The sequence below is a fragment of the Bos indicus genome, chromosome 28 (assembly GCF_029378745.1).
Source record: "Bos indicus isolate NIAB-ARS_2022 breed Sahiwal x Tharparkar chromosome 28, NIAB-ARS_B.indTharparkar_mat_pri_1.0, whole genome shotgun sequence".
Taxonomy (NCBI): domain Eukaryota; kingdom Metazoa; phylum Chordata; class Mammalia; order Artiodactyla; family Bovidae; genus Bos; species Bos indicus.
Window position 1 is genome coordinate 25,588,482 of NC_091787.1, and position 9,855 is coordinate 25,598,336.

Consider the following 9,855-nt stretch of genomic DNA (forward strand, 5'->3'; position numbering starts at 1 on the left):
CATGGCAAATAGATGGGGAAACAGTGGAAACAGTGTCAGACTTTATTTTTGGGGGCTCCAAAATCACTGCAGATGGTGACTGCAGCCATGAAATTAAAAGATGCTTACTCCTTGGAAGGAAAGTGATGACCAACCTAGATAGCATATTCAAAAGCAGAGACATTACTTTGCCAACAAAGGTCCGGCTAGTCAAGGCTATGGTTTTTCCTGTGGTCATGTATGGATGTGAGAGTTGGACTGTGAAGAAGGCTGAGCACCGAAGAATTGATGCTTTTGAACTGTGGTGTTGGAGAAGACTCTTGAGAGCCCCTTGGACTGCAGGGAGATCCAACCAGTCCATTCTGAAGGAGATCAGCCCTGGGATTTCTTTGGAAGGAATGATGCTAAGTCTGAAACTCCAGTACTTTGGCCACCTTATGGGAAGAGTTGACTCATTGGAAAAGACTCTGATGCTGGGAGGGATTGGGGGCAGGAGGAGAAGGGGACGACAGAGGATGAGATGGCTGGATGGCAGCACTGACTTGATGGACGTGAGTCTGAGTGAACTCCAGGAGATGGTGATGGACAGGGAGGCCTGGCATGCTGCAATTCATGGGGTTGCAAAGAGTAGGATATGACTGAGCGACTGAACTGAACTACCTAGTTTTGATGGTAAATGGACAAATTTAGCAGTCAGGCCTGAGAAATGTATGGTAACCAGAGGCTCATATCCTCATGATTAAATGTATACATCAATCCTCCAACTAAGCCATCTAGACCACTAGTGATGTAAGTAGCTAAGGATAAGAAAAACCTACACTGCTAACAAAGGAGAAATTTGATGAATATCAATTATATCTTGCTACCAGCTGCAGCAGAAGCAGCTGCAGTTCATTCCATTGAACCTCCCCTCATAAGTTTCCCCAAGAAATCTCCAGTGTCCTTAAGAAGCTGCTTCCAGAATTGATATGGAGCAAACAGATCTGAGAGGCACAAGGATGGACTGTGCTGTATTGTGTTGCCCAGATTCCCCCTTGAGAATCAGAGGACTTATTCCCCCAGCTACAGAGAAGGCCGGCTGATAGTCATACTCCCTTCCTAGGACAGCTCACAGCCAAAGACTACTGTATGTGGCAGTATAAAGTTTCAGACTTCATGCTCCCCTTGGGGCAACTCTGAAGGGACAGCTACTTCAGAACTTTTTATGGTGTCATACGAAGCTTTGCTGTGATTCCATTGCAGCTCAGTTTATGCCTGTCTAACCCTGCTTCCTTCCAATCATCCACAGGCATTGATCCTAAGGACAATCCCTAATAAATTTCTTCTATGGGTTTGCTTTTCATAGGATCCAACTCATAGGAATTATCTTTATAGCATCTTACTTCTGATGACAGTTGTTAAGTTATACCTTGAATTTTCCATGAATAAATCTGTGATTTATTTAACAGGAATTTAGAGTTTTACGCCCAGTAGGATGTTACTGTCATGAGACCTATTTTTGGGCTCCCCAAAAACGCAGCAGGAAAAATAAGGCATGTTTTAGAAAGTACACATACTATTTTTGCATTTTCTAGTTAAGTACAAGGTTTTACACTTTTGGAAAGGATAATCTAGGTTGATTTTTTTTAATTAAAAAATGACCTTTTTTTGGAGAAAGTTCTTAAACTTGCCACAAAGAAAATGTAGAATATGTCTATGTTTAGGCAAGTAATTAGATTAATAAAAGAAGTATGAACTTTAGAATTTCAAAGTCCTGGCTTAAGTACCAATTTCACCCTTTACTTCACTCTTTTAAGGCAAGTTAGTTAATTTTGCTAGTTTGTCTAGGGAGGGCAATTGTGTGGCCTCTGAAATCAGATCACCTGGGCTCAAAGCTGTCACTAAGTTACAACAGATGAGTTAACTCAACCTCTGTGTACCTCAGTTTACATGTATACCTGTGGTGGATTCATTTCGATATTTGGCAAAACCAATACAATATTGTAAAGTTTAAAAATAAAATAAAATTTAAAAAAATTAAAAAAATTTAAGGTGATGATAGTGACTACGTTATAGGTTTGTTGAAATTAAGTAATGTATTTAAAATGCTTAGAACAAGGTCATTGAGTGATCAATACATGTACAAGCTGTTATTATGATCTGTACTACAGGTTAACAACATTTGCCCATAGGGTTGTGGTGAAGATTAAATGAGGAAATGTATGAGATTTGATTAGCTCAAAGCCCCTAAAAATCATAATCATGAATATGTGTTACAGCTACCTCCTAAGATTATTTTAAAGATTCCTGGCATAGCCAGGTATTGTGCTAGGCACTTAAGATACAAAGGGAAACAAAGACACACCAGACAGCTTTTGTCCTTTTTTTTTTTTGGCTGTACCTTCAAGGCTTGTGGGATTTTAGTTCTCCTGAACTCCAGCCCTCCGGAATGAGAGCTCACAGTCCTAACCAGTAGACTAACAGGGAATTTCCAAGCTAGACTTTGACCTTGAGCTTAGAGTCTTTTTTTTTTTTTTTAACTTTACAATATTGTATTGGTTTTGCCATATATCAAAATGAATCTGCCACAGGTATACATGTGTTTATATGTTAGTCTTGCCTGGCACAAACGAAGATAGATAGATAAAAGTAACTATTCTCAAGCACATAGGGGAAATAGTATATAACCCATGTTCTTTCTCATTCTTACTCTTTTACCTTTTTTAAAAATCAATCATTTGCCATAATTATAGAGTATGAGGGAAGGGGAAGGGTTGGGCTTTTTCCCAGTTTGAACTTTCTGTACCCCTCTAATTCACAGTCACTTTTTCTCATATTATGCAATCAACAAAAATGTACTAAGGACCAAGATACTAGGAATAAACAGTTAAGATTACTCACAATGTAGTGTTCTTGCCTGGAGAATCCCAGGGACAGGGGAGCCTGGTGGGCTGCAGTCCATGGGGTCACTGAGGGTCGGACACAACTGAGCGACTTCACTTTCACTTTTCACTTTCATGCATTGGAGAAGGAAATGGCAACCCACTCCAGTGTTCTTGCCTGGAGAATCCCAGGGACGGGGGAGCCTGGTGGGCTGCCGTCTATGGGGTCCCACAGAGTCGAACACGACTGAAGCGACTTGGCGGCAGCAGCAGCAGTGGGGGAAACAAATAACTGTAATACATTACATTATGCTTTTTTCCCCAATTTTTAACAGTTATAAACAAAACGCTAAGGTAGCAAAGAGAAGGGAGTGAGTGATTTTGCTGAAGCTTTGTGTCTCTATTCCCTCAGCATGTAGTCTGTTTTACCACTCAAGTCATTGCTTAAAATATTATACAATTGATCTTCCGTAATTCTGTTTGTCTTCTTAGATTTATACTAACCCAGGGTTTCTCAGCCTTGGCATTATTGACATTTTGGACATGATATTTCTTTGTTGTAGGGGCTTGTCCTGAGCATTGTTAAGATGTTTAGCAGCATTTCTGATCTTAGTAGCACTCTCCCAGACTTGACAACTAAAAATGTCTCCAAACATTGCCAAATATCCATTGAGGAGAATTATCCTTTCCTCTTGAGACCGCTGGTGGGTCAGATGGTAAAGCGTCTGCCTACAATGCGGGAGACGTGGGTTCAGTCCCTGGGTTGGAAAGCTCTCCTGGAGAAGGAAATAGCAACCCACTCCAGTATTCTTGCCTGGAAAATCCCATGGACAGAGGATCCTGGCAGGCTACAGTCCATGGGGCTGCTGAGTGACTTTACTTTCTTTCTTTCTTGAGAATCACGGCACTAAATCAATAATTATTTGTGGACTAATGTCTCATTAGTTATCTTCTCACCTTATAATGGAATAGTATGATTTATCAGTGGTCCATAGGAATCAGGAACTTTATTATCATGATCATTCAGCTACTTGATATATCATCTGATATAACGGAAATTACATCAGTGATTTATGAAAAAATCTGCAATTTTAGATGTTTATGTGTTGATTACTGGATGTTTTGTTTCTTTATCTTCACAAGGACAACATGCTATTAAAATGGGACTGTCAGAGAATAAAAAGAGCTCTTGGAAATAAAAAATATAACATCTATTAGTTATCTATTGCTGTATGATAAATTGCCTCAAAACTCAGTGGCTTAAAACAACAATAAACATGTATTATTTCAAACAGAGTTGCCATTGTTGTTGTTCGGTCACTAAATCATGTCTGACTCTTTGCAACCCCACGGACTGTGACACACAAGGCTCTTCTGTCCTCCACTACCTCCTAGAGTTTGCTCAAATTCATTTTCATTGAGTCCGTGATGCTATCTAACCATCTTGGTGAGATTGTCTTTCTGGCTTTGGAAAATAGGAAAGAAAAAGAAAGAAAATGACAAAATCAACCAGGAAGCCCAATATGATGAATATAAGATTCAGGAAAAGAGGAGAGAAAAGAGAAGGGAGGAAACTAACAAAGAAATGTAACAAGATTGCAAGTTATAAAGTCAACATGGAATATCTTTCTGTCTCTTACACACACACACACACACACACAAGCCTGGAAAAACTGGAAAATGAAAATTTAAAATTCCATTTGTAATATAAAAATATTAATGCTCAGGGATAAATTTAACAAAACATGTGCAAGAGCTCTACACTGAAAATTATAAAGCACTGCTGAGAAAAATTAAAGACCTTCCTAAATAGAGAAATATATCATGTTCATGGGTTGCAAAGCTCAATATTGTTAAGAAGTCAATTTCCCTCAAATAAAGCTAAGTGTGAAAGTTTCTCAGTAGTGTCCAACTCTTTGCCACCCCGTGGACTGTACCTGCTAGGGCCCTCTGTCCATGGAATTCTTCAGGCCATAATACTGGAGTGGGTAGCCATTCTCTTCTTTAGGGGATCTTCCCAACCCAGGGATCGAATCCAGGTCTCCCACATTGCAGGTGGATTCTTTACCATCTGAGCCACCAGGGAAGATCAAATAGAGCTAAAGGTTTAGTCAATCCCAACAAAAATCACAGCAGCCTTAAGAAAAATAAAAGTGAATTAACAATTCAAAAAGTTATATACAAGGTATTTCCTAGTGGTTCAGACAGCAAAGAATCTGCCTACAATGCAGGAGACCCAGGGTCAGGAAGATCCCCTGGAGAAGGGAATGTCTAACCACTTCAGCATTCTTGCCTGGAGAATTCCATGGACAGAAGAGCCTGGTGGGCTACAGTCCATAGGATCACAAAAAGTCAGACTCAGCTGAGCAACTAACACACACACAAAGAACTTAGGACAACCAAAATGTTCTTGAAAAAGAACTGATTTGGAGTAACTACCCTTCCTTACCTTTCCAGGCTTACTATAAATCTATAGTAATCATGGCAATGTGGTATTGCAGAAAGACAAATAGATCAACAAAACAGAAATAAAAGTCCAGAAATAAATCCATAATCACATACTCAAAAATCTGGGGGGCAGGTGCTGGGAGGCATGTGGTGAGATCTTAGTTCCCTGACCAGGGATTGAACCTGTTCCCCTTGCATTGGAAGCACCAAGTCTTAGCCAAAGGATTGCCAAGGAAGTCCCTGTAGTCAACAGATTTTTAACAAAGGCACCAAAGCAGTTTATGGGGAAAGGAAATTATTTTCAACAGGTGGTGTTGGAACCATGTGGACAAAAATAAGCTCTAAAATCTTACCTCACATTATCTGCAAAGTTTAATTAAAAATGGATCACATAGCTAAATGTAAAAGCCAAAATTCTCATGTCATCCAAAAACATTATTAGGAAAATAAATAGTAAAGCTATAGACTGGGATAAAATATTTGCAATTGATATATCTAATACAGGACTTGTATCCAAAATATTTAATAACCTATAACTTCATGTCTTTTTAAGTCAATGCCAAAGAATGTTCACATTACCAGACAATTGCACTCATTTCACATGCTAGGAAGGTAATGCTCAAAATCCTTCAAGCTAGGCTTCAACAGTATGTTAACCAAGAATTTCTAGAAAAGGCAGAAGAACCAGAGAACAAATTGCAAACATCCTCTGAATCATAGAAAAAGCAACAGAATTCCAGAAAAACATCTACTTCTGCTTCATTGAGTACACTAAAGTCTTTGTGTGGATCACAACAAACTGGACAATTCTTCAAGAGATGGGAATACCAGACCACTTTACCTGTCTCCTGAGAAACCTGTATGCAGGTCAAGAAGCAACAGCTAGAACTGGACATGGAACAATGGACAGGTTCCAAATTGGGAAAGGAGTATGTCAAGACTGTATATTATCACCCTGCTTATTTAACTTATATGCAGAGTACATCATGCAAAATGCCAGGCTGGATGAAGCACAAGCTGGAATCAAGATTTCTTGGAGAAATATCAACAATCTCAGATATGCAGATGATACTGTTCTAATGGCAGAAAATGAGGAGGAACTGAGAGCCTCTTGATGAAAGTGAAAGAGGAGAGTGAAAGAGCTGGCTTTAAACTTCAACATTCAAAAAACTAAGATCATGGCATCTGGTCCCATCACTTCATGGCAAATAGAAGGGGAAAAAATGGAAACAGTGACAGACTTTATTTTCTTGGGTTCCCAAATCATTGAAAGTGGTGACTAAAGCCATGAAATTAAAAGATGCTTGCTCCTTGCAAGAAAAGCTATGACAAAACTAGACAGCATATTAAAAAGTTATTAAAAGTTATGGTTTTTCCAGTAATCATGTATGGATGTGAGAGCTGGACCATAAAGAAGGCTGAGTACTGAAGAATTGATTGTTTCAAACTGTGGCACTAGAGAGGACTCCTGAGAGTCCTTTGGACAGCAAGATCAAACCAGTCAATTCTAAAGGAAATCAATCCTGAATATTCATTGGAAGGACTGGTGCTGAAGCTGAAGCTCCAATACTTTGGCCACTGGATGCACAGAACTGACTTATTGGAAAAGATCCTGATGCTGGGAAAAATTGAGGGCAGGAGAAGGGGTTGACAGAGTATGAGATGGTTGGATGGCATCACTGACTCAATGGACATGATTGAGCAAATTCCAGGAGATAGTGAATAACAGGGAAGCCTATAGTCCATAGGGTCACAAAGATTCAGACATGACTGAGCAACTGAACAACAACAACAAAACCTATTTAATGGCAATTTCCCTTTCTCCTCCCTTCAGTCTCTGGTAACTGCTATCCTACTTTCTATTTCTATGACTTTCACTACTTCAGGTATCTTATAAAAGTAGAATCATACAGTATTTGTCTTTTTGTGACTGGCTTATTTCACTTAGCATAATGACTTCAAGTTTCATCTATGTTGTAGCATATGACAAAATTTTCTTTCTTTTGAAGACTGATTAACATTAATCTGTCCATGAACCTTTGGGTTGCTTCTATCTCTTGGCTATTATGAATGAACAGGAATGTTAATATATGCTGTGCAACTTGTATGCAAATACCCTACTCTCAATTCTTTTGGATATACATCCAGAACTGGTATTGCTAAATCATATGGTAGTTCCATTCGCACTTTTTCGAAGAACCACCCTACTGTTTTCCATAAGGGCTGAACCATTTTGCAATCTCACCAATAGTGCACAAGGATTCTCATTTCTTTACATCCCCATCTATATTTGTTCTTTTCTTTAACAGTAGCCATCCTAATGGGTGTGAGGTGGTATTTCGTGGTTCTGATGTGCATTTCTTTGATGATTAGTGATGTTGAGTATCTTTTTATATGCCTGTTGAACATTAGTGTATCATCTTTGGGAAATGTTTTGTCAGGTCCTTTGTCCATTGTTAAATCAGTTTATTTGATTTTTTGGCTACTGAGTTGTAGGAGTTCTTCAGATATTCTGGATGTCTTATCACACATATGATTGGCAAATATTTTCTCCATCCATAGGCTGCTTTTTCACTCTGCTATGTCATTTGATACACAAATGGTTTTGTTTTGTTTTTTGACCATGCTGTATGGCATGCAGGGTCTTCGTTCCCCTACCAGGGATCAAACCCATGCCCCCTGTAGTGGAAGGGCAGTGTCCTAACCACTGGACCACCAGGGATGTCCCACATAAAAGTTCTTAAGTTTGATGTAGCCCCATTTGTCTGTATTTGCTTTTGTTGTCCATGCTTTTTGTGTCATAAACAAGAAATCATTCATTGCCAAGTCCAAGGTCCTGAAGATTTTCCCCTATGTTTTCTCCTAGAAGTTTTACAGTTTTAGGTCTTAGGTTTAGGTCCTTAATCCATTTTGAATTAATTTTTATATATGATATAATGGTTAAAGTTCATTCTTTTGAATGTGGATACCCAATTTTCCTGACACCATTTGTTGAACAGACTGTCCTTTTCCCAATGAGTCATCATCGCACCTTTGTCAAAGATCATTTGACTATATACCTGCTGCTGCTGCTGCTAAGTCGCTTCAGTCGTGTTCGACTCTGTTCGACCCCAGAGACAGCAGCCCACCAGGCTCCGCGGTCCCTGGGATTCTCCAGGCAAGAACGCTGGAGTGGGTGAGGGCTTTGTTAAAATATAGTTTTCAGAGCAGGTTTAGACCCACAGCAAGTACAAAATTCTCATGTATCCCTTGCTGCTCCCCAACCCACATGTTAACCCACATGTGCTTTTAGCTTCCTGATGTAAACTTAGATTATAAAACTTTCTTTTCAAATATATGCATGTAAAGCTACAGATCTTCCTCTAAACACTACTCTTACTGCATCGCATAAATTCTCTTAGATCGTATTTTCATTATCTTCCAGTTCAAACCATTTAAAAATTCCCATTGAAGTGTCCTTTGACTTAGAGGTTTAGAATTACATTGCTTACCTTCCAAATATTTGTGGATTTTCTGGCTTTTTGTTATTTCTAGTTTAATTCTGTTGTGGTTAGAGACCATATTCTAATTTCTAGCCTCTTAAATTTGAGACTTGTTTAATGACCCTGCTTAACAAACTTGATGTGGTTTTGTTATGATGGGAAAACCGGTGGGTTCAGACTCTTTTTTTTCCTGCTTTGGTCTTGTATAGATAGAGTGCGCTGTGGTAGCGCAACACTAAATTCTGATATCTTAAAACAGTATTCCACTCAGGGATATGTCCTCTAAACTTCCACTACAATGATTAGGACGCGCTTCAAGAAAGGAGTACCTCAAGGCTGTATATTGTCACCCTGCTGCAGTCCACGGAGTCGCAAAGTCGGACACGACTAAGCGACTGAACTGAAAGTACTTTCGAGCAGCATCATCGGACTGTTTAGGAACGCTTTTTACCCGTGACGGAATGGCAGGGCGGTACAACTGTTCTGAGTCCGGCACAGCTCGAGACTGATACTTCACCAGCCATCTGTGTATCTCTCGAAGCAACGGATGTAGTACTTTTTTTCGGGGGTGGGGACTGTCAGAGGTGACAAAGCTAATAAATTCTCAAAACTCAGAAGCTGTCTGAGGGAGAGGATATAAGTTAGGCAAAGCTCGAGAATGGTGGCAGAATGCCTCTTTCCGGAATTGAGGGAGCCAGTCTCTTGCAAGGTCTAACGAAACAAGGCCTCGGGTAACAGCTACCCTTCAACTCCGCGGCCCCATAACCCATCCGCAGGGACAGCCTCCTGCAAGAACCTTCTTTCTACCTTCTTTCCCAGCAGCTCAAATTTCCACCAAGAAGAGGAACTGGGTGTGGCAAAAAAAAAAAAGTCAGTCAGGGAACCGCCTGTCACATGACAGGAGGGCGCGGAGGACCTGGGGAGCCTTGGTCCGCCCTGGCCCCGCCCCCTTGACGCCGTCTCAGTGACCCCGCCCCCTCCGCCGTGGGGTGGAGCACGAGGCCCCTCCTCCAAACGGCCTCCCCTCGGAGGGCCAGTCTGGCCAGTAGGGCGGGGCGAGAGGCCCAGAGGGGGCCTGCTCTAGG